Below are 27,062 nucleotides of genomic sequence, written 5' to 3' on the forward strand. Positions count from 1 at the left end.
TAAGAATTAGAACCGAACAAATGCAGAAAGAAACAAGGCACTCACGAGTGTAGTTCCAAGCCTAAGGAAAGCCATTGGCCACGACGTCCTCAGTTCTAATGAAGAAGAAGTTAAGTCAGAACTGACGATTGGCCTTGTCGTCCATCTTCACTAACAAACATTTTCCTCCTCGGTGGTGAAGGTTCACCATAGTTCCCCTATAGAATCTAGGTGTGAATAGATGTACTAGTGCCGCAACATCAGTTCGACCTCGGCCAGCTCGACAAACTTAGTCAACATCTTGATGACCTTGTAGATATACGACACAAACCGAGCAGGGCAGATGCCATAGTGACAACAAAATTCTTCCACCAATGAAGAAAGGGGGAAAAATATCCGATGAGGAAGGGGTAGGCTTAAAAAGCACAGTACCCGGGGCGATGAACCTGTACCGTGTGTGCTTCAGTCGGGATCAGTTCGACATGGTTTGGAAAGCTGAATTTGGCCTTGAGTTCCACTAATTTCTTAGGCATCATCATTGATTGAAAGACTTCAGGTGCAACGTCAGGTACTTTGGTGAGCTCGAACCTAGAGTTAGTATTATTTCCTCCACCGATAGGAATGCGTCATCCTTAACAATGGCGGAAATGCTCTCTCCATGGGAGGGGAACATCACTACCAAGGGAGCAACACGACTCCCTTCGCTAGCGTCAGAAGGTACGTTTGACATGATTCAAGGTAGTGAAAGAAAGTAATAGATGCGAGAGAATAAAAAATGGTATAGGTCAATGAAACAGAGAAAGGAGATTCAGAGAAGAAGAAAGCATGAAAGAAGGTTGGTTCTTCGAAATGTTAGAGGAATGAAATTTTAAAACCATGTCCAAGAATCCCTATTTATAAAATTCATGGCACCAAAACCAAAAAATGGCTCGTCATAATTGGCACCGGAATCGAAACGACAGGTCTAATCAAGGTTCACACATGAAACGAGGCTACGTATTGGGAATTGTATCATAATGACGCATGATGTCATGACGTCATTCTAACCCTTGGACAGGATAACTCCAACAAATTACCCGGGAAATTTGAAGTATCTGAAATGTGCGGCTCACGGAGGGCCACAACAACCACAACCCGTATAGTCCACTTGATAAGCTAGAACACAAATGACATTATCTTCTAATCGAACTTGCACACAAAGTCGACCTCAATAAGAGGAGGGACTAACTGTATGGATCAAATAATATCTCTAATATGCTTAAGTCATGATGGTATTAATAAGGCATTCACAGGCCTCCATGTATCACCAATGCAACTCTAATAGGAATCTTCCCAAGGTTGAAATGGCTCTACAAACAATGAAGCTTACGATCAAGAAGTCAGCAAGGATTAAGGTCGAGGAGTCATCAAAGATCAAGGTCGAGGTCGAACATTCTTGACAGAGTTATAACGACTAGTTTCAAAATAATATATTAGAGAGAATATTTTAGTGGATATTCTTTGCACTTGTAATATTCGGGTTTCTAGGAACATGTTCCCTATAAATAAAAAAAGATACAAAGATAGAAGACATGAGATATTCATTTTGTAAAAAGCACATTAACTTTATAGAGAGAATCTGAATATATTGCAAGCATACAAAAACAACCTTTTTACTAAGATTCTTGTCTAGCATTTTCATCGGATCCAAGATCAACCTAAGTGTTCAAATATCAATCATTCATCATTGTCAGAAAGAATAACCAATGATCTCATCCGTTTTCGGGTGACTCACATATTTTATTTACTTAAATATCATTTACTGCTATTTAGTGCCATATTACATCTTCTTAGACAATTGACTATTGTTATCATTGCTGATATTCATTACTATCCGGATGAAATATACTAGTTATTTTATCTTGATAATGGTAGTTTTGTCTTTTGGATATTATTTTTAACTAAGATGAATCCTCTTTTATACAAATTTAATTGGTCGAGCCAAAATCTATATTTTTGGTCAAACATAGCTTAGTGGTTGAGTTGGTGTCACGACCTCGGTTCGCCCTCCGTGAACCATGGTGACGGCACCTAGTCTCTACGACTAGGTAAGCCTAAATTGCGGAAGATAACCAAAATTTGCAGAAGTAAAACAATTTAAAAGCAGAAATAAGGCAATAACAGTGTTTAAATGTGCCTCTCAGCATGCACCATATATAAATCTCAAAACCAATATCCAAATCCAAGACCTAGAAACCCACAAATCACAAGCTAAGAAAAAGAAATACTACATAACTCTAACTCCAAAATTTGTCTAATAAGAACAGAAAGTATAGAAGGGCTAAATACTAAAAGGCAGGAATAGAAAGGGACTCCTCGGTCTGTGGATGCGGCAGATGTACCTCGAAGTCTCTAAGTAGTCGCCTCCCTCAAGGATGGTAGGCCTGAGTAGAAGTACCTGGATCTGCACATGAAAAATATGCGTAGAAGGGGCATGAGTACATCACATTGGTACTTAGTAAGTGCCAAGCCTAAACTCGGTCGGGTAGTGACGAGGAAGGTCAGGACCTTACTGAGGTTAAATACAATATAAGGGTTAATAGTGTGGAATAAAATAGCATAAATAAGTGCAACAGTAAGAAATAACATAGAATTGACAGAACAACAACAACTAGAACAGAGACAAAACAAGCCATGGAAAGAAATACATCTCAACACAGAGATAACAACCGGGGCACCTTCCAGGATACCGTCCTGTAGTCCCAATTACAACTGTCCAATGGATCTCCCAGGATACCGTCCCATAGTCCATCATATATATGTCCAAAGGATCTCCCAGGATCCCGTCCCGTAGTCCAACTATCAATGCGCAGGGATCTACCGGAATCCCTATCCGTAGTCCCAAATGTAAATACCCAGTACTGGGGGAATCTACCGGCTGCATTCCCATAGTTCAATATAACTGTGCAGGGGGATCTATCGAGAATCTAACCCGCAGTCCTAAAGTAAATGTGCAGGGGGATCTATCAGAAATCTAACCTGCAGTCCCAAAGTAAACTGACAAGGGGGAGCTACCGGAATCCCACATCCGTAGTCCCAATGTAAATACACAGCAGCAGCAAGAAAATATTCAGAGAAGGGAAATTTCATATTAAGGCAACAAATAATTCTAGCCTAGCATGCTGCACAGGGTTCAGGTAAACAGATTGAGCAATTAAAGCAATTAAATCACTTAGACATGCTTTTCTAAGCTAATAACGGGCTTAATAGTAACAACAACAAAAACAACTCAGTATAATCCCACTAGTGAGGTATGAGGAGGGTAGTGTGTACACAGACCTTACCCCTACCCTGGGGTAGAGAGGCTCAGGCTTAATAGTACAAGTAATAAATGCAGGAGAAGGAACATACTGATAAGTACTTAAAGAAAATCGGATTTCCAATAATTTGCACAAATACGCACTCGTTACCTCACGTACAAGGCATTTCAATTACCAAATATATCAATCCTAAGGGGAAGATCCTCCACACAAGTTTAGACAAGCCACTTACCTCGAACCGGCTCAAAATCAACCCGACATCACGTCTTTGTTATGAGTACTCGACTCCAAATGGCTCAAATCTATTCAATTCATTTGCATAATATAAATAACACTTCAAGTAACGTATTCTACAATTAAATTCTAAGCTAATATGTGAAATTGTGTAAAATGACCATAAAGCCCCTCAGTCCCACGTCTTGGAATCGGTGAAATTTATATTTTCAGAAACTTCATACTATCACGAGTCTATACGCAACAAGAACACTGAAATCGGAGTCCAAATGGCCCCTCAAATCCTCATTTAAAGGCCTCTTAAACTCAAGTCCTTATTACCCATTTTTTCTCAAATTTCACACCATTAATTAGGTCTTTAATCAAATAAAAATGAGTTATGAAGTCAAAAATGTTACCTCAAAGTGATTCCCCTTGAATCCCTCTTCAAACCTCTTCAAAAAGCTTCAAAATTGCCAAATAATGGAGGAACCTAGGCTAAAATTCGTGAAATAAACCTTTAAATACATTCTGCCCTGGCATTTAATTGCTTCTTCGCGAACACAGTCAAAGCTTCGCAATCGCGAAACACAAAAATGATGTTGACCAAAAGTTCTCTTACGCGAACGCGACAAGGCCCTCGCGAACGCAATGCTTTACCCGTCTAACCTTCGCGAACGCGTTCCTCTCATCGCAAACGCGATAAGTAAATTTTACTGGGCCAAATTTCCTCCTTCGTGAATGCGGTTCACAAGTATCCAACCCTTCGCGAACGCGGATCTCCCATCGAGAACGCGAAGGATTAATATTTTCCTTGCTCAAATGACTTTTCGCGAACGTGTGGTTCCACTAGCGAACGCGAAAAGTAAAATTCCTCTGCAACAGCTGAACAAAATCTGCAACTTTTTAACAACTTAAAATGATCCGTTGAGCATCCGAAACACACCCGAGGCCCCCGGTACCTCAACCAGAGGCACCAACATATCCTAAAACCTTATTCAAACTCGTACGAATCTTCAAAACACCCCAAACAACATCAATTCAACCAAAACACATCGGATACAAGCCTAAGTCTTCCAAAATCTTCCGAATCACGCTTTTGATCAAAAACCCAACCAAACCACCTCCGAATGACCTGAAAATTTGCACACACATCCCAAATGATATAACGGAACTATTGCAATTGTCAGAATTCTATTCCAACCCTCGGATCAAAATCTCACTATCGAACCGGAAACTTCAAAAATACAACTTTCGCATTTCAAGCCTAAATTAGCTACGGACCTCCAAAACACAATCCAAACACGCCTCTAAGCCCAAAATCACCTAACGGAGCTAATGAAACCATCAGATTTCCATTCCGAGGCCGTCTTCACACTGTTCCAACTACGGTCAACTTTCCAACACTTAAGCTCTTATTTAGGGACAAAGTTTCCCTAAACTCTCCGAAACTTAAAATCGAACATCCCGGCAAATCAAAATAGCAGAAATAAACTTGGGGAAAGCAGTTAATAAGGGATCGGGGCAGTATTCTTTAGACGACCGACCGGGACGTCACATCCTCCTACACTTAAACATTCATTCATCCTCGAACGAGCATAGAAACATACCTGAAGTAGTGAAAAGATGAGGGTAGCGGTTGCACATATCCTGCTCGGTCTCCCAGGTCGCCTCCTCGACCGGCTGACCCCGCCACTGAACCTTCACTGAGGCAATGTTCTTTGACCTTAACTTTCTGACCTGCCTGTCCAATATTGTCACTGGCTCCTCATTATAGGATAGATCCTAGCCCAACTGGACTGAACTAAAATCCAACACGTGTGGCAGATCACCGTGTACCTCTGGAGCATCGAAACATGAAAAAAACCCGGATGAACTCCTACCAAGCTGGGTGGTAAGGCAAGCTCATAAGCAACCTCCCCAACAAGCCTCAATATCTCAAAAGGTCCAATAAACCTCAGACTCAACTTCCCTTTCTTCCCAAATCTCATAACGCCCTTCATAGGCGAAACCCGAAGTAGAACTTGCTCTCCAACCATATAGGAAACATCATGAACCTTCCGGTCCGCGTAACTCTTCTGTCTAGATTGGGCTGTACGGAGTCTATCCTGAATCACCTTAACCTTCTCCAAAGCATCCTGAACTAAGTCTGTGCCCAATAGCCTAGCCTCACCCGGCTCAAACCAACCCACCAGAGATCTACACCGCCTCCCATATAAAGCCTCATACGGTGCCATCTGAATGCTGGACTAATAACTATTGTTGTAAGCAAACTCCATCAATGGCAAGAACTGATCCCATGACCCTCCAAACTCAATCACACACGCATGGAGCATATCCTCAAGAATCTGAATTGTGCGCTCGGACTATCTGTCCGTCTGAGGGTGAAATGTTGTACTCAACTCCACCCAAGTACCCAACTCATGTTGAATGGCTCTCCAGAATTATGATGTGAACTGAGTACCTCTATCTAAAATGATCGACGCTGGAATACCATGCAGACGAACAATCTCCCAAATATAAATCTCCGCCAACCACTCCAAAAAATAAGTAGTACACATAGGAATGAAACGAGCAGGCTTGGTCAGTCGATCCACAATCACCCAAATAGCATCAAACTTTCTCAAAGTCCGTGGGAGCCCAACTACAAAGTCCATGGTGATTCGCTCCTACTTTCACTCTAGGATTTCAATCTGCTGAAGCCACCCACCTAGTTCCTGGTGCTCATACTTCACCTGTTGACAGTTGAGGCACCGAGCTACGAATCCAACTATATTTTTCTTCATCCGCCTCCACCAATAGTGCTGCCTCAAATCCTGGTACATCTTCGCGGAACCCGGATGAATGGAATACCGCGAACTATGGACCTCCTCTAGAATCAACTCTCGCAGCCCATCAACATTGGGTACACAAATCCGACCTTGCATCCTTAATACTCCACCATTACCAATAGTCAAATCTCTGGCATCACCTTGCTGAACCTTATCCTTGAGGACAAGCAAATGAGGGTCATCATACTGCCACTCCCTAATACGATCAAATAAGGAAGACCAAGAAACCACGCAAGCTAGAACCCGACTAGGCTCCGAAAGATCCAATATCACAAACTGGCTACCTAAGGCCTATACATCCATTGCCATAGGCCTCTCTGATACTAGTAAATAAGCCAAACTCCCCAAACTCTCCGCCTGGCGACTCAAGGCATCAACCACTACATTGGCCTTGCCCGGGTGATACAAAATAGTGATATCATAATCCTTCAGCAATTCCAACCACCTCTTCTGGCGCAAATTTAGATCCTTTTGCTAGAACAAATGCTGCAAGCTCCGATAGTCAGTATAAATCTCACAGGGAACCCCGTATAAATAATGATGCCAAAACTTCAGGGCGTGAACAATGGCAGCTAACTCAAGGTCGTGAACAGGGTAATTCTTCTCATATATCTTCAAATATCTGGATGCATAGGCAATCACCCTACCGTCCTGCATCAACACCGCTCCGAGGACAATCCTCGAGGCATCATAATAGACCATATAAGACCCCGAACCTGTAGGCAATATCAAAACTGGAACTGTAGTCAAAGCTGTCTTGAGCTTCTAAAAGCTCGCCTCACACTCCTCCATCCACTGAAATGGAGCACCCTTCTGGGTCAACCTAGTCATAGGGGCTACAATCGATGAAATCCCTCCACAAAATGACGATAGTAGCCCACCAAGCCAAGGAGACTACGGATCTCTGTAGTTGAGGATGGTCTGGTCCAACTCTGTACGACCTCTATCTTCTTCGGATCCACCTGAATACCCTCACTCGATACCATGTGGCCTAAGAATGCCACTGAATCCAACCAAAATTCACATTTCGAGAACTTAGCATATAACTTCTTCTCTTTCAGAGCCTGGAGCACTGTCCTCATGTGCTGCTTATGATCTTCCTGACTCCGGGAATACACCAGAATGACATCAATAAAGACAATAATGAATGAATCAAGATACGGCCAGAATACACTGTGCATCAAATGCATAAAGGCTGCTGGGGCATTGGTCAGCCCAAATGACATGACGAGGAACTCGTAATGACCATACCGAGACCGAAAAGCAGTCTTCAGGATATCTGGCTCTCGAATCTTCCATTGATGATAACCTGAGTGTAGACATGTGATTATTGACCCTCCCCAAGATTTTTCATATTTTAGCGCGTAAACATTTAATTTAGGCATAATATAGACATTTTAAGTAATTTTGACTTTTTTACTTTATTTTATTACAAGAAAAACAAAAAATCACAAAAATAGGTTCATTAATGTTTTGTAGTCATTTTTAATCTAAAAAAATCTTTAAAAAATAATGCAAAAATAGTATCGTATTTTTATTTTAATATGATATTTGAAAATACCAAGAATAGATTTGTTTTAATGGTTAGTTTTATTTCAATAATTATTTGAATAGTAGGATTAATTAATAAATGGGCCCGTATTTCTAATCTCATTCGTAGCGAAAGAATAGAGCTTGGGCTCGAGCAACCCATATTTAGGCCTAATTTTGGACATAGCCCACAATTGCCAAGCCCATAATTCCTAGGCCCATACCCCTTAACCTAAACCCTACCCAAAACCTAGACTATAAAAATAAAAAGGAACGAAAAGAACGGGGGAATGGACAAAAAAAAGCAGAACAAAAAGATGCGTCTGATCGATAACAAAAGAATGAAATAAAACGCTGAAAAATTGAACGAAAAGAGAACGGAAAGAACAAAAGGAACGAAGAAGGAACGAAGAGAATGAACGGGGGGATTAACGAAGAGAAAGGCTGAAAACGAAAAGGACGAGTAAAAATAACAAAAAGAACGGACAAAAAGCTAAAGAAAAAGGCTGTGCAGCCTTGACACCCACGAGACCCCCCCTTAAGGTCATCGTCTTCAGCCCCCCTAACGTTTTCTTCTTCAACAAGAAAAACCCCACCCCTAAACAACCCTCCACTCCCCGTCTCCCTACCAGCGGCGACTCGCCGGAACACACAGACGAGGACCCTCATCCCAACGACCAATCAAAACCAGTCACCAACATCCACCAGTTCCATCGACGACCTCCCTTCAGCAAAGTTGCCGGAACAAGCACACACACGCACATAGCTGCAACGGGAGGGCAACAACAGTGAAAGCAGCAGGAGTGAAAGGGAGATGACGAGTGGCGTTCGAAAAATCGATGAAACAGTAGTCTCGACATAGGTTTGTCTGAGTTGTCCGTTTGCGAATCCGAAGTGCCGATGCAAGGTACGTCGTTGAATGTTGTCACGTTTCCGGCAAAGTTTCCGGTGAGGCTTCGATGTCGAAGCTCTAACTCAAAGATTCAGTTTTTTTTAGGTCAGTTGGATCCTTCTTTGTTTTTAGACGTGTTGACTTTGATCATCCATAAAATTTGTTCGACAATTGGATTTTCTGGTGTTGAGACTCGACGCAATTTTAAAAAAAAACTTCAGTTTCGGAGATTGATTTTGAAGCTGTGTAGCCTCGTTTCGCTGCTGGAATTTCGTTGGTTTGAGTCCATTTTGGAACTCGCTTGTGAGATCTGCTCGGAGCCAATCGTTGAAGTCTCGAGGTCATTTCATCGAGGGTCGGTCACGGTTCGATTTTCGTACAAATTTCCATCGGAGCTTGCCGTTGCACTTTCGTTTGGCTATAGTGAAAGGTCCGTTTTGATTCATCTCATTTACATGACTTTAAAGTTTCATATGTTTTGGCTGAAATTTCTCTTTGGTTTCAAAATCATATTTTCTCGTTGTTGTTTATAAAATGATGTCTGGCATGGATTAAGTTGCTAAAATATTTGTTTAAATTGAAGCTCAAAACCACTGAAATCAAAAAAAGGGCCCATGTAATTGAGCAAGATATATATACGTGATATTAGTTGCTATTTCCAATTGACTTTGTATGGTATTGAAGTTTAGTCATAAGTTTCCTTCCCTCTGTTTCGTGACTTTGTATGGTTCCTTCTATTTTGATTGTTGTTTGTCTTAATAGGTGTTTATACTTGTTCAACGATTTTATCAATTTTAATTCCTCAAAGTATTTGGTCCGATTGATTCACATGTTAATGGGTTGTGATGGATATGCTGATTTGAGCATTAAATGGGCTGAAATTTTAGTTGGATTAGAGGGGTGAAGTTTTGTTCACTTAATTATTTTAACTCTTTATGAATCGAAGCGTGTCGTTTAGCGAATTTTCCATGGCTTTCACGAGTGTTATGATTTAGATAAAAAAAATGAAAAAAATGAACTTCGTAGTTTACCTTAGGCGCGTTAGTTATATAATTATCATGGCTATTAAAACCCGGGGGTGCATTTTGTGTGACCCGGTTCTAATTTCCAACAAGGTTAAATAGAGCGTGTTGTGAACCACGGGTGTATTTCATGTGGCGTGGCTTTCAATATGTTTTAAATAACCTTGAATTAATTCTTTAAATAAGTAAAAGCGGTTTTCAAAAGCTAAAATACACATAGGTATAAAAGCGTTTTAAAATCAGATAATTAAGCCAAATTGTAATAGTTTAGCTACCGTGCTAGAACCACGGAACTCGGGAATGCCTAACACCTTCTCCCGGGTTAACAGAATTCCTTACTCGGATTTCTGGTTCGCGGACTGTTAAATAGAGTCATATTTTCCTCGATTCGGGATTCAACCGGTGACATGGGACACCATAAATCTCCCAAGTGGCGACTCTGAATTTCTTAAAATAAATCTCGTTTCGGTTGTCCTTTAATTGGAAAAACTCCTTTATATGCCCCTTTTCCGGGGTGTAGTAAAAAAGGGAGGTGTGACGCTGAGCGCAAATCAATCTTAGAAAACACCCGTGCTCCCTGAAACTGGTCAAACAGATCATTAATACGAGGCAAAGAATAATGGTTCTTCACTGTAACCTTGTTTAACTGGCGGTAATCAATACACAAATGCATAAAGCCATCCTTTTTCTTCACAAACAAGACATGAGCACCCCAAGGCGATACATTGGACCGAATAAAACCCTTATCAAGAAATTCCTGTAACTGATCCTTCAACTCCTTCAACTCAGGAGGAGCCATACGATACGGAGGGATAGAAATGGGCTGAGTGCCTGAAAACAGATCAATGCCAAAATAAATATCTCTATCGGGCGGCATGCTGGGAAGATCAGCTGAAAACACATCGGGAAAATCTAGTACTACTGGGACTGAATCAACTGAATGGGTATAAATACTGACATCTCTCAGATAAGCTAAATACGCTTCACACCCCTTCTCAACCATAAGCTGAGCTTTAAGAAAAGAAATAACTCTAGTGGGAGTGTGATATAAAGTATCCCTCCACTCAACACGCGGTACACCTAGCATAGCCAGCGTCACGGTTTTGGCATGACAATCAAGGATAGCATAATGGGGCGACAACCTATCCATGCCCAAGATAATGTCAAAATCTACCATGTTGAGCAACAATAAATCAACTCTGGTCTTAAAACCACTAAGAGCAACCAAACATGATCGATAAATGCGGTCCACAACAAGAGAATCTCCCACAATAGTAGAAACATAAACAGGGGAACTCAAGGAATCCCGAGATACACCCAAATGCGGGGCAAAATAAGAAGACACATAAGAGTAAGTGGAGCCTGGATAGAATAGAACTGATGCATCTCTATGACAACCCATGACAATACCTGTGATGACAGAATCGGAGGCAACAGCCTTGGTACGGACATGAAGGGCATAATATCTAACCTGGCCTCCCCTCTAGGGCGACCTCTACCTTCCCGACCTATACCTCTAACTAGCTGAGTAGGTGGGGTAGCAACTGGTGCTGTAATCATAGCTTGAGAACTCTACGGGGCACGCTATGGCTGAGAAGTCTATGGAGGCGCACTCCTCCCAAGTCTAGGGTAATCCCTCACCACATGGCGTGTGTCACCACACTCAAAACAAGCTCTGGGAGGACGTGGCAGTGAGAATTGTACGGTACGGGTACTCCAAAACCCCTGAACATCTGAAACACTGTGTAAAATCTGAGATGCAAACTGAGTTGGCTAACCCACAAAACCTCTACCATGCCATACTCTTCCTCCAAAATAAGAACCAATGGGTCTCTCCACACTATGATGTCTCCTCACTTCCCTATACTCTCTCTCCTGACCTCGTTTGTCCTCTACTCGATGATAGGTCCTCACCACCCACTGAAATGGGACCACAAGCTATGTCGCCATGACACCGGGAACTTGAACAATGGGAACTCGCTGCTCTGGAGTGGGGGTGACGAAAGTCTGGATCCCTTCCCCGATCTGTGAAGTAGTTGGTACAACCTAAATCAACCCCGCCTGAACTAATATACCAAATATGCTCAGGAACTGTGCTAATGTCTCCTGAAGTGCTGGAGTAGTAGTAGCAGTAGGCGTATCCGATGCCTGGGCTCTGGATGGAACTACTGGTGGCTCCTCGGTGGCAGCTCGCGCGGGTGCTCTGGCTACACCTCATGCGCATCCTCGGCTTCTACCACGGCCCGACCTCTGACGGCTCTTGCAAGGGGCGTGGGTGTCTGATCATCACTGGTAGCACGTGTTCTCACCGTTTGTGAGAGAATGGAAGACAAAGGTTTAGGATTGTGACGTCAAAATCTCGCACAACAGGGAAATCAAATGAAGTGGAATTTTCCTAACGGTTATCCAGCCTCTCGTAGATAAGTACAGACGTCTCCGTACCGATCAACGAGACTCTAATAAACCGGCTTGTGATTCATGAGTCCTATGAACCTAGAGTTTTGATACCAACTTGTTACGACCCCGGTTCGCCCTCCGTGAACCATCGTGACAGCATCTAGTCCTTACGATTAGGTAAGCCTAAATTGCAGAAGATAACCAAAATTTACAAAAGTAAAACAATTTAAAAGCAGAAATAAGGGAATAATAGTGTTTAAATGTGTCGCTTGGCATGCACCATATATAAATCTCAAAACCAATATCCAAATCCAAGACCCGGAAACCCATGAATCACAAGCTAAGAAAAAGAAATACCTCATAGCTCTAACTTAGGAATTTGTCGAATAAAAACAGAAAGTACAGAAGGGCTAAATACTAAATGGAAGGAACAGAAAGGGACTCCTCGGTCTGAGGACGCAACAGATGTACCTCGAAGTCTTTAAATAGTCGCCGCCCTTAAGGATGGTAGGCCTGAGTAGAAGTACTTGGATCTGCACATGAAAAACATGCACAGAAGGGGCATGAGTATACCACAACGGTACTCAGTTAGTGACAAGCCTAACCTCGGTCGGGTAGTGACGAGGAAGGTCAATGCCCTACTGAGGTTATATACAATATAAGGGTTAACAGTGTGGAACAAAACATTATAAATAAGTGCAACAGTAAGAAATAACATAGAATTGACATAACAACAACAACTAGAACAGAGACAAAACAAGCCACAGAAAGAAATACAGCTCAACACAGAGATAACAACCAGGGCACCTTCCAGGATACCGTCCTGTAGTCCCAATTACAACTGTCCAGTAGATCTCCCGGGATACCGTCCCGTAGTCCATCATATATATGTCCGAATGATCTCCCGGGATCCCGTCCCGTAGTCTAACTATCAATACGCGGGGATCTACCGGAATCCCGATCCGTAATTCCAAATGTAAATACCCAGTACTGGGGGAATCTACCAGGTGCATTCCTGTAGTTCCATCTAACTGTGCAGGGGATCTATCAGGAATCTAACCAGCAGTCCCAAAGTAAATTTGCAGGGGGATCTATCGGGAATCTAACCCGCAGTTCCAAAGTAAACAGACAAGGGGTAGCTACCAGAATCCCACATCCGTGGTCCCAATGTAAATACACAGCAGCAGCAAGAAAATATTCAGAGAAGGAAAATTTCATATTAAGGTAACAAATAATTCTAGTCTAGCATGATGCACAGGGTTCAGGTAAACAGATTGAGCAATTAAAGCAATTTAATCACTTAGACGTGCTTTCTAAGCTAATAACGAGCTTAGTAGTACAAGTAATAAAAGCAGGAGAAGGAACATACTGATAAGTACTTAAAGAAAATCGGATTTTCAATAATTTGCATAAGTACGCACTCGTCACCTCACGTACAAAGCATTTCAATTATCAAATATATCAATCCTAAGGGGAAGATCCCCACACAAGGTTAGACAAACCACTTACCTCGAACCGACTCAAAATCAACCCGACACCACATCTTTGCCACGAGTACTAGACCTAAAATGACCCAAATCTATTCAATTTATTTGCATAATGTTAATAACACTTCAAAAACTGATTATACAATTAAATTCTAAGGTAATACGCGAAATTGTGTTAAATGACCAAAATGCCCCTGCACCCACATCTCGGAATCGGGTGAAATTTATATTTTCAGAAATCTCGTACTCTCACAAGTCTATACATAATAAGAACACTAAAATCGGAGTCAAAATGACCCCTCAAATCCTCATTTAAAGGCCTCTTAAACTCAAGCCCTAATTACCCATTTTTTCCCGAATTTCACACCACTAATTAGGTCTTTAATCACATAAAAATGAGTTATGAAGTCAAAAATGTTACCTCCAAGTGATTTCCCTTGAATCCCTCTTCAACCCTCTTCAAAAAGCTTCAAAATTGCCTAACAATGGAGGAACCTAGGCTAAAATTCGCGAAATAAACCTTTTAAAACATTCTGCCCAGGCATTTAATTGCTTCTTCGCGAACGCGGTCAAAGCCTCACGTTCGGGAAGCACAAAAATGACGTTGACCAAAAGTTCTCTTACGCGAACGCGACAAGGACCTCGCGAATGCAATGCTTTACCCGTCTAACCTTCGCGAACGCGTTCCTCTCATCGCGAATGCGATAAGTAAATTCTACTGGGCCAAATTTCCTCCTTCGCTAACGCGAAGCTAGTCACGAGCACGGTTTACAAGTATCCAGCCCTTCGCGAATGTGGATCTCCCATTGTGAACACGAAGGCTTAATATTTGCCTTCCTCAAATGACTCTTCGCGAACGCGAAGGGTAAAATTCCTTTGCAACAACTGAACAAAATCTGTAACTTTTTAACAATTTAAAATGATCCGTTGAGCATCTGAAACATACCCGAGGCCCCTGAGACCTCAACCAGAGGCACCAACATATCCTAAAACCTTATTCAAACTTGTATGAATCTTCAAAACACCTCAAACAACATCAATTCAACCAAAACACATCAGATTCAAGCCTAAGTCTTTCAAAATCTTCCGAATCACGCTTTTGATCAAACACCCAACCAAACCACCTCCGAATGACCTGAAATTTTACACACACATCCCAAAATGACATAAGAAAACTACTGCAACTCTCGAAATTCCATTCCGACCCTCGGATCAAAATCTCACTATCGAACCGGAAACTTAAAAAATTCATTTTTCAGCATTTCAAGCCTAAATTAGCTACGGACCTCCAAAACACAATCCGAACACGCCCCTAAGCCCGAAATTACCTAACGGAGCTAACGAAACCATCGGATTTCTATTCCGAGGCCGTCTTCATACTGTTCCGACTACGATCAACTTTCCAACACTTAAGCTCTCATTTAGGGACTAAGTGTCCCAAAACTCTCCAAAACTTAAAACCGAACATCCCGGCAAATCAAAATAGCAGAAATAAACTTGGGGAAAGCAGTTAATAGGAGATCAGAACGTTAATTCTTAAGACAACCGGCCGGGTCGTCACAGTTGGAAACAGAACATCATTCTAACCTACGAGTAGCTATAAAAAAATAATATATATTGGACATTGCTCAAGAGAAAAGAAGTCGAGGCTGAAACTGTTGACTGTTAGATATTCAGTACCCGAGAGAGAAGCACATAAAACAAGAATCGATTAGCAATTAAGCAGAACAAATTATGAATCTTTTACTGTTGGAGTAAAATTACTAAACAAAGCAGCATCCAGGCAAAGAACTAGCTAGTCCAAATCACAATATTTGGCATAGCAAACTGTGAAAAACTACTGCTATTTTCATACCAATACATCTGATGGAAGATCATTCATTCAGCTAGAGGAAAATGCAAATACAAGAATCTATATATACCAGTATCTCCAAATGAACATATACACCACTACTTACAGCTTACAATTATCTTCTTTATAAAGAACTTCTTTAATATGAAGTTCCTAATTCTTCTTTTTGCAACTCTTGGAATATGAGCTTCTAAAACTACAGCAAGAACACTTGCTGATGAACCCCTGATGCTAAAATATGAGCAATGGATGATTCAATATGGACGTGTATACAAAAACAATGCTGAAAAAGATAGTCGTTTCAAGATATTCAAGGAGAATGCAGAGTGAATTGAAGCTTTTAATGATGTGGCAAACCAGCCTTACAAGTTGGGAATCAATGCATTTTGCAGATTTAACTAAAGAGGAATTTAAAGCAGCTCGAAATGGTTTGAAGATTCCAATTTGTAAACCAAAAATTACCTCATTCAGATATGAAAATGTGACAGTAGTTCCAACAACTATGGATTGGAGAACAAAGGGTTCAGTCACACCAATTAAGGATCAAGGACAATGTGGTAAGTGGTCTAGCCTTACATTTTTATAACGATGAAGGATTTAATTTATATACAATGACAATATAATCTAACATGTTGTATCAAGTTGCTTACCATTATTTCCCATATTACTAGTTCCACTTATTATTGAGAAGTACATGTAATTATCTTTTAGGTGACACAATACTATTAATTCACATTATCGTTATTTTGTGGTCCTCTTAACATTTTTTCTATTACAAACAAACAGGGAGCTGTTGGGCATTTTCTGCAATAGCACCAACAGAGGGGATTACCAAACTCTCAACAGGAAAGTTGATCTCCCTATCAGAACAAGAATTGGTGGATTGTGACAGAAAGAGTGAAGATCAAGGATGTGAAGGTGGTTACATGGAAGATGCATTCAAATTCATAGTGAAAAACAAAGGCATAACAACTGAAACAACTTACCCTTACAAAGCTGCTGACGGAAAATGCAACACAAAAAAGGAATCTTCCCGTGTAGCAGATATCAAAGGCTACGAGAAAGTACCCAAAAACAATGAGAAATCACTCATTAATGCTGTGGCAAATCAGCTAATTTCAGTGTCTATTGATGCCAGTCATAAGAACATTTAGCTTTTCATGCATGAGAACAATTCTCAAATTTCTATACTAGTCATCAAAGTTTGGTCCTACCAACTTGTTGGTCTCAAATATTTCACGCAGTGATATAACAGACATATTGAAAAATCTAAAATATAGAAAAGAAAAGGCAATGATATAAGAACATATTTGCATATATCATAAAGACATAGACTTTTATCTAAATGATATTTCCACTAATTATTTTAAACTATTTACCCTCATTATAGTTTACGAAATCTTTATTTCTGTTAGCGGAGTAAAGGAATCCTTTAACAATATGTATGAGCCCTTTGGAAGTCAAGTCGTTTCTCACATATATTTTAAAGGTAGGTACTCTTACCAATTGTATCCCCATACAATTTTCTTAAATAGCTCTATATCAAATAGTCCCCTCGTAGTCAGATCGATCCTATTGGCATAGTTGAGTTCAACCATCATGATAACAAAGAATTTATTTAATTTTATACTCCCCCGGGTGGTCCAGGCGTCTAGTGTAAAATTGAATAATTCTTTCAATCCATACATCTAATGCAATAAATAATTTTAACATATTCTCGAACTATAAGTCTCATGATAGTCAGGTCGCTCCTTATAAACAAGAAATAAGTAAAATAATTTACCTTGATGGATAGCTCTATAATAAAATATCTTATATTTTATTATTTAAGAACTCAAATTTTAGTAAGAGAGAATTGTTACTAAAACAATTTTTAATAACATGAAGATCAAATTTTTTATAGCATGTGAATTTAGTTCAAGTTGTCTACATGCTTAGTTCTAAATTAATTTACATCACATGTAATAAATAATTCAAAATTATGTAATGAACAAGCATGTGACATAAAAACAAAATTCAACATTCTTCTAACATGTTTCATCTATATATCACATATATCACAAAAAAGTAATTCATGCCAGAATATCATTATTAATTAACATCTCATGAACTAATAACAATTAAAAATAATAATAGAATCATGTAACCTATTATAAATTCCCGTCGTATCTAATACAAAATTTCAAATTCAAGTTATGAACTATCTCAATAGTTATATGAATACATATTTTATCCACAATAAAATAATATCAACATTCAAACGATTTGACTATTGCATAAGACACGTGTATTATGGTTTGAACTCTTCAAATATAATATTAAAATATTTTGTAAAAATTTTTTAGACACAATAAACCACGGCTCTGATACCACTGAAGGATTGCGTAGAGGTGTTCGTAACACGCAGCGGAAAACAATAACAATCCTAGGCAGATCTTGAAGTGTTTAAAATTAATTTACATGTCAATAGATCGGATCTAAGACGTACCTGGTGAAGAGAGTCTCGTTTCAAAAAAAATTTGATAGTGCGAAGACTCTATGCGTATCCACATCTAGACTGATCCTTGCTATCAACTCTTTGATTAATGAAACCCGCGAACAAATTAAACGAAGAATATTGTATTGAAATTTTTCTCAAAAATCTCAACTCAAAGATAAAAGAACAAGAAACATTTTTCTTGTAATTGTATTTTCTCTCTTGGCTTTGTATTGCACTCTCACTTTCTCAAACTGTTTTTCTTCTAAAGAAATTAATGCAGCAAATTTTCTCCATCACCCTTTATATAGTATCACATACAAACTCTTTTCCCTTTTGGTTGAGGTAATGATTTGGTTAGGGTAAAAGTTTTTTTTTTCCAAAAATAAACTTGATGAAATTTCTATAAGTACCGAATTCCCTTTCTCGGTTTCTTGACTGCCGATCTTCCAATTCCAAATTGGATTGCAAAATCCTTATTAGTTTTTTTTTTTCTATAAAAAATGTAATTCCCATTCTTAATGGGTTTAAATTGCCGACTCGTCCTTCCATGGACTTTTGTGTCACTCCACTTCTATATTGGAGTTACCAAATAAGTTTTTATTAATATATTATATGCATATTTTGTACAAATAAATATTAATTATATATATCCCATCAACCAAGAAATATAATTTAATTTTCTATTCTAAATAGAAAATTTCAATTCGACCACAATATTAATTATAATCTCTGTGCTAGCAAAAAGTATAATAATATTTCATTTAGATTAATAATTTATTTATTTGACTAATTAAATTCTATAATTTAATTATCAAATAACAAAATAATTAATCCTTTAGCAAAGATCAGAACACTCGTTAGTGTGTGACTCCATAGGTTCAATACTAAGTCGGTAGCAAATTGATCACATCAATATACTAATGAAGGGTGACGTCTAGCAACACTCTTTAACGACTGTATAGCATGAAGTATACAATTTACTCTCAAGAACCCGTAGAAGAATAATGTAGTAATTCCTTCTGTCCTTATAGCTCTGGATCACCCTAGGATATGGTTCAACTGTCAAATCCTAATAGGCGACCAACTATGTGTTCATGTCAAATATAATCGACCACTGAATGACCTAAGAAACTCATTTCTTCTTTCATTCAAATGCCCTGACCAAGGTCTTAGTTTGGTTGTTTATAATTCATGACAACATGGAGCTTAAACTCATTACCAAGAGTTGACAGATTCCGTCTTGATCAATATCTAATTCTACAAGTATTTAATCGTATCCTTTCAACTATCGCCCTAGGGCCATTTGTGTCTGGTATCAAAGCACAATAAATAACTTGTCAATTACTATGACGATCTCAGGTCAAAGGAAACTCTTACATCACATTCTTCAAGAGAATATCCTATTGACAGTTTATGGTAATTCTAACCATTAGGAATTATCCAATGAGTCGGTTCAATGATCATATCTCTATATGCATCATCTATCTATGTGATTTAGTTAATGAGATCAACTAATCTTTATCCAATAAAGACGATCACATAAATATTAACTGGATTATTAATGTCCAAATTAATAATCCTCTGATCAAGAACAAATTTAGATTAAATTATAAGAAACTTCACTCTCATTATCATGATCTCCATCACAATATCAAGTCTCAAAATTTAATCAAGGGCCTTATCAAATTAATCAAACAATTAATAATAATGATAAAAGAATATCAAATGCCATTTATATTTTATATCAAATAACGTTCACAAAAATATGTTCGAATCATCAAATATGAGATTGGATCTAGGGCATACCTACTATATCCCTAACAATCTCCCACTTGCACTAGAGCCACTCACTCTTGTACTTCATTCCCAATTTCCACGTGTGCTTGTCAAACTCCTTTGTGCCAAGAGCTTTAGTGAATGGGTCTGCAACATTTTCTTTTCCATCAACCTTTTGAATCTCGACGTCTCCACGTTCAATGATCTCTCTTATCTAGTGATACATTCGCAGAACGTGTTTGGACTTTTGGTGTAATCTTGGTTCTTTTGCTTGAGCAATGGCTCCAGTATTGTCACACAACAGTGGAACCGCACCTTCTATTGAAGGAACCACACCAAGTTCAGTTAAGAACCTTTTCATCATACAGCTTCCTTAGCAGCTTCACTAGCTGCTATATATTCTGCTTCAGTCACTGAATCAACTACTGTAGCTCGTTTGGAACTTTCCAACTCACTGTACCACTATTTAAGGTGAATACATAACTAGAAATAGATTTGCTATCATCTCTATCTGAAGAGAAACTTGCATCAGTATAACCTTCAAGTTTCAACTCAGAATCTCCATAGATGAGGAATTGGTCTTTAGTCCTTCTTAAGTACTTAATAATGGTCTTTACCACCTTCCAATGTTCCTCACCAGGACTTGCCTGATATCGGCTAGTCACTCCAAGTGCATAAGCCACATCAGGACATGTAGTCATGGTATACATGATAGCTCACACTGCACTAGCGTATGGGATCCTACTCATGCGTTCTCTCTTTAGGTGTTTTAGGACAATCCTCCCTACTGAGAGTAATTTCAGTACCTATCGGTAGATAGCCTCTTTTGGAATTATCCATATTATACCTCTTTAAGATGGTATCAATGTACAAAGATTGGGAAAGTCCAATCAGCTTCCTAGATCTATCTCTATAGATCTGTATTCCTAATATATAAGCTGTTTCTCCCAAGTCTTTCATGGAGAACTGTTCAGATAGCCAAATCTTGGCACTTTACAATGCTGTAATGCCATTCCCTATGAGCAATATATCATCAACATACAACACTAAGAATATAATTGTGCTCCCACTAACCTTTTTGTACACACAAGGTTCTTCTTCGCATCTAAAAAAATTGAACTTTTCAATTGTCTTGTTAAAGCGAATATTCCAACTTCGAGAAACTTGCTTTAGTCCATAAATGGATCTTTGTAGCTTGCAAATTTTATTATGATCAGACGAAGATGTAAAACTTCAGGTTATGTCATGTACACATCCTCTTCTAGCTCACCATTAAGAAAAGCTATTTTTACATCCATTTGTCATATTTCATAATCATAGCATACTGCTATATCAAGCAAAATCCGAATAGATTTGATCATTGCCACGAGAGAGAACGTCTCGTCGTAGATAACTCCTTCTTTCTGACGATATCCCTTGGCAACAAGACGGGCTTTGTAGGTCTCCACCTTTTCGTCTACTCCAATTTTTTTCTTAAAACCCCATTTATAACCTATATGTTTTATATCCTTTGAAGGTTCAACTAAAGTCCATACTTTATTTTCCTTCATGGATTCCATTTCGGATTCCATCGCCTTTTGCCACTTTTCATAATCAAAACTTTGTATAACCTCTTTATAGGTCTTAGGGTCATCATCATTATGATCGACCTCATTTGATACATCATCTTGTACCAATAAATTTAATCTAGTTGGTACATGACGTTCTCGTGTAGACCTTCTAAGAGATACTTGTACAAGTTGTTCACCTTGTACTGGATTTGGTTGTTGTTCAATTTGGTTTGGAATTGGTTTATTAACCTGTTCTTGAACTTCATTTAGTTCTTGAACTTCAACCGTTGAAGATGACAGCTTCCTTGGCAACTTCAAAATATCCAATAAAGGTTCTTCAACTTGGGTCTCATGATCCTTATATTGTGTTGATTCATTAGTTTCTTGAACTTCATCAAGTTCTATTTCTCCATTATAATTTTCTTTTAAAAGAAATTCCCTTTCCAAAAAGGTTGATCCTCTAGCCACAAACACTTTATGGTCAGAAGGGTGATAGAAATAATATCCCATTATTTCCATGGGATACCCAATGAACCTACACTTATCAGATCCTGAGTCAAGTTTATCAGACTGTAGTCTCTTAACATAAGATGGACAACCCCAAACTTTAAGATGTTTAAGGTTAGGTTTACATCCTTTCTATATCTCATATGGTGTTGTAGAGTCTGACTTAGTGGGAACTTTATTAAGCAAGTATGTTGCTGCTTCCAAAGCATATCCCCATAAATTTATTGGAAGATTAGTGAACCCCATCATAGATCTCATCATATCTAATAAGGTTCGATTTCTCCTTTCAGATACACCATTGTGTTGTGGTGTTCCTAGAGGTGTCCACTATGAGAGAATCTCATTTTCTTTGAGATATCTGGTAAAATCTTCACTAAGATATTCTCCACCTCTATCAGGCCTTAGTACATTAATATTTTTACCAATCTACTTCTCAACTTCACTGCGGAACCTTTTGAACATTTCAAAAGATTCAGACTTGATTTTCATAAGATACACAAATCCATATCTTGACATATTACCAGTGAAGGTAATAAAGTAAGAATATTCACCTCTAGCTTGAATTTTCATGGGCCCACAAACATCTGTATGAATTAATCCCAATAATTCAAGCTCTTTCTCCACTTTCATTAAATGGAGATTTGGTCATTTTTCCTTTGAGACAAGATTCACAAGTTGGATATGATTCAAAATCATACTTGTCAAGGTACCCTTCCTTGTACAACTTGTTAATTCTTTTCTCTCCAATATGACCAAGCCTACAATGCCAAAGGTATGTATGATTTACATGATCATCTCTTTTCCTCTTAAGACTTGAAACATGCATAATCGAATTAGCATTCACATTAGGTATATCATAAACATTATGTTGGAGATAGTCATTCACATATAAATTATCACCATAATTATAGAGCAAATACCATTTCCTATAATAATGCGAAAACCATGTTGGTCTAAGATAGAAGCTGAAATTATGTTCGAAACAAATTTAGGAACGTAATAGCAATCATCCAACATAAGTACTTTGCCTGTAGGCATTATTAAAGAAATTGATCCTACAGCTATGGCCGCAACTTTTGCACCATTTCCATCTTGTAGATTAACTTCTACTTTCTTTAGTTTCCAACTAATCTTGAACCCTTACAATATATTGCGGATGTTATAACCACTACCAGTATCTAATACCCATAGTGAAGAATTAGTAGTAGCTAAAGAAACCTTGAAAACATTTTTCATTAATGTCTCACCTTGTTACTTGTCCTTTAGAGTTGCAAGATACTCCTTGCAGTTTCTCTTCCAATGCCTTTCTTCTTACAGTGAAAACATTCAGCATCATATATTGACTGCAAGATCAAATCTTCAGAAATCTCTTCACCAAGCTTGTACCCCAACTTCTCATGTTCTTCGGTAAGAACAATCATATGATTGACAAGGGGTCCAATTGGAGAGTTTTCAATTTCCAATTGTGTATCAACCATCTTCTTAAGATATTCAATGATTGCAGTTGGATCCATATTCTGATATTTCCTCTGGAGTTCAGAGCTCATAAAAGCGAGAATGATGTGTTTAATAGTAAGACATTCTTTCAAGTGTTTCTGATAAATCTTGGTGCCTTGAACATCATTCTCTGGTGGGACTATCTTTGCAGGCTTATCGATCACATCAATAAGCTTTTCATGCATGAGAACAATTCTCAAATTTCTATACCAGTCATCAAAGTTTGGTCCTACCAACTTGTTGGTTTCAAGTATTTCACGCAGTGATATAACAGACATATTGAAAAATCTAAAATATAGAAAAGAAAAGGCAATGATATAAGAACATATTTGCATATATCATAAAGACATGGACTTTTATCTAAATGATATTTCCACTAATTATTTTAAACTATTTACCCTCATTATAGTTTACGAAATCTTTATTTTTGTTAGTGGAGTAAAAGAATCCTTTAACAATATGTATGAGCCTTTTGGACGTCAACCAGTTTCTCACATATATTTTAAAGATAGGTACTCTTACCCATTGTATCCCCATATAATTTCCTTAGATAGCTCTATGTCAAATATTCGCCTGGTAGTTAAATCGATCATATTGGCACAGTTGAGTTCAACCATCATGATAACAAATAACTTATTAAATTTTATACTCCCCCGGATGGTCCGGGTGTCTAGTGTAAAATTGATTAATTCTTTCAATCTATACATCCAATGCAGTAAATAATTTTAACATATTCTCGAACTATAAGTCTCCTGGTAGTCAGGCCGCTCCTTATAAACAAGAAATAAGTAAAATTATTTACCTTGATGGATAGCTCTATAATAAAATATCTTATATTTTATTATTTAAGAACTCAAATTTTAGTAAGAGGGAATTGTTACTAAAACAATTTTTAATAACATGAAGATCAAATCTTTTATAGCATGTGAATTTAGTTCAAGTTGTTTACCTGCTTAGTCCTAAATTAATTTACATCACATGTAATAAATAATTTAAAATTATGTAATGAACAAGCACGTGATATAAAAACAAAATTCAACATTCTTCTAACATGTTTAATCTATACATCACATATATCACAAAAAGTAATTCATGCCAGAATATCATTATTAATTAACATCTCATGAACTAATAACAATTAAAAATAACAATAGAATCATGTAACCTATTATAGATTCCCGTTGTATCTAGTACAAAATATCAAATTCAAGTTATGAACTATCTCAATCGTTATATGAATACATATTTTATCCACAGTAAAATAATATCAACATTCAAATGATTTGACTATTGCACTAGACACATGTATTATTGTTTGAACTCTTCAAATATAATATTAAAATATTTCGTAAAAAAATTTTAGACTCAATAAACCACGGCTCTGATACCACTGAAGTATTGCTTATAGGTGTTCGTAACATGTAGCAGAAGACAATAACAATCTTAGGCAGATCTTGTCGTGTTTAAAATTAATTTACATGTCAATAGATCAGATCTAAGAAGTACCTGGTGAGGAGAGTCCCATTTCAAAATTTCTTCAATAGTGCAAAGACTCTATGCGTATCCACACCGAGACTGATCCTTGCTATCAACTCTTTGATTAATGAAACCCGCGAACAAATTGAACGAAGAATATTGTGTTGAAATTTTTCTCAAAAATCTCAACTCAAAGATAAAATAACAAGAAACACTTTTCTTGTAATTGTATTTTCTCTCTTGGCTTTGTATTGCACTCTCACTTTCACAAAGTGTTTTTCTTCTCAAGAAATTAATGCAGCAGATTTTCTCCATCACCCTTTATATAATATCACTTATAAACTCTTTTACTTTTTGGTTGAGGTAATGATTTGCTTAGAATAAAGTTTTTTTTTTCCAAAATAAACTTGATGAAATTTTCTATAAGAACCGAAATCCCTTTCTCGGTTTCTTGACTGCCGATCTTCCAATTCCAAATTGGATTGCAAAATCCTTATTAGTTTTTTTTCTATAAAAAATGTAATTCCCATTCTTAATGGGTTTAAGTTGCCGACTCGTCCTTCCATGGACTTTTGTGTCAGTCCAATTCTGGATTTACCAAATAAGTTTTCATTAGTATATTATATGCATACTTTGTACAAATAAATATTAATTATATATATCACATCAATCAAGAGATATAATTTAATTTTTTATTCCAAATAGAAAACTTCAATTCGTTCACAATATTAATTATAATCTCTGTGCTAGCAAAGAGTATAATAATATTTTATTTGGACTAATAATTTATTTATTTGACTAATTAAATTCTATAATTTAATTATCAAATAACAAAATAATTAATCTTTTAGCAAAGATCAGAACACTCGTTAGTGTGCGCTCCCATAGGTTCAATACTAAGCCGGTAGCAAATTGATCACATCAATATACTAATCACGGATGACGTCTAGCAATACTCCTTAACGACTGGATATCATGAAGTATACAATTTACTCTCAAGAACCCGTAGAAGAATAATGTAGTAATTACTTCTGTCTTTATATAGCTCTGGATCACCCTAGGATATGATTCAACTGTCAAATCCTAATAGGCGACCAACTATGTGTTCATGTCAAATATAATCGACCACTGAATAACCTAAGAAACTCATTTCTTCTTTCATTCAATTGCGCTGGCCAAGGTCTTAGTTTGGTCGTTTATAATTCATGACAACATGGAGCTTAAACTCATTACCAAGAGTTGACAGATTCCGTCTTGATCAATCACTAATTATACAAGTATTTAATCGTACCCAATATTCTTTCAACTATCGCCCTAGGGCCATAGGTGTCTAGTATCAAAGCTCAATAAATAACTTGTCAATTACTATGACGATCTCATGTCAAAAGAAACTCTTACATCACATTCTTCAAGAGAATATCCTGTTGACAGTTTATGGTAATTCTAACCATTAGGAATTATCCAATGAGTCGGTTCAGATCATATCTCTATATGCATCATCTATCTATGTGATTTATTTAATAAGATCAACTAATCTTTATGCAATAAAGACGATCATATAAATATTGATCTAACCGGACTATTAATGTCCAAATTAATAATCCTCTGGTCAAGAATAAATTTAGATTAAATTATAAGAAACTTCACTCTCATTATCATGATCTCCATCACAATATCAAATCTCAAAATTTAATCAAGGACCTTATTAAATTAATCAAGCAATTAATAATAATGATAAAAGAATATCAAATGCCATATATATTTTATATCAAATAACGTTCACAAAAATATGTTCGGATCATCAAATATGAGATTGGATCTAGAGCATATCTACTATATCCCTAACAGTTACAGCAGTCAGATATGGAAAAGCTGAAGACGGTACTAAATATTGGTTGATTAAGAACTCTTGGGGGTAGTAGTTGGGGTGAAAATGGATATATAAGGATGGAACGTAATGTTGATGCTAAAGAAGGGCTATGTGGGATTGCCATGGATGCTTCTTATCCAACTTCTTAAGTATATACATAAATTATGTATAGCCAAATCAAAGACTTAATCTTTTTTACTATTTGATATGTCAAGTGATTTGTAAAATTTTACTTGATTATGTAAATGTGCTAAAGAAACATGTCTTGTGTGTGCATATGGTCCATTTGGAAGCTGCCTCAAGATTCATTATCTGCACATAACTTGTGTTAAAAACTACAATAGTTCTGTTTGTGACATTGTAAATGAGCTAGCGCTTTTTTTGTTTTTGACATTCCTAAACTAC

General features: G+C 37.7%; 1 pseudogene; it reads left to right on the top strand.

The window, feature by feature from the left end:
* The first annotated feature begins 617 nt into the window (after positions 1–617).
* Positions 618–26,806, top strand: LOC104244954 (senescence-specific cysteine protease SAG39-like; annotated as a pseudogene).
* Positions 26,807–27,062: the final 256 nt, after the last annotated feature.

The sequence above is a fragment of the Nicotiana sylvestris genome, chromosome 12 (genome assembly GCF_000393655.2).
Source record: "Nicotiana sylvestris chromosome 12, ASM39365v2, whole genome shotgun sequence".
In the NCBI taxonomy this organism is placed as follows: domain Eukaryota; kingdom Viridiplantae; phylum Streptophyta; class Magnoliopsida; order Solanales; family Solanaceae; genus Nicotiana; species Nicotiana sylvestris.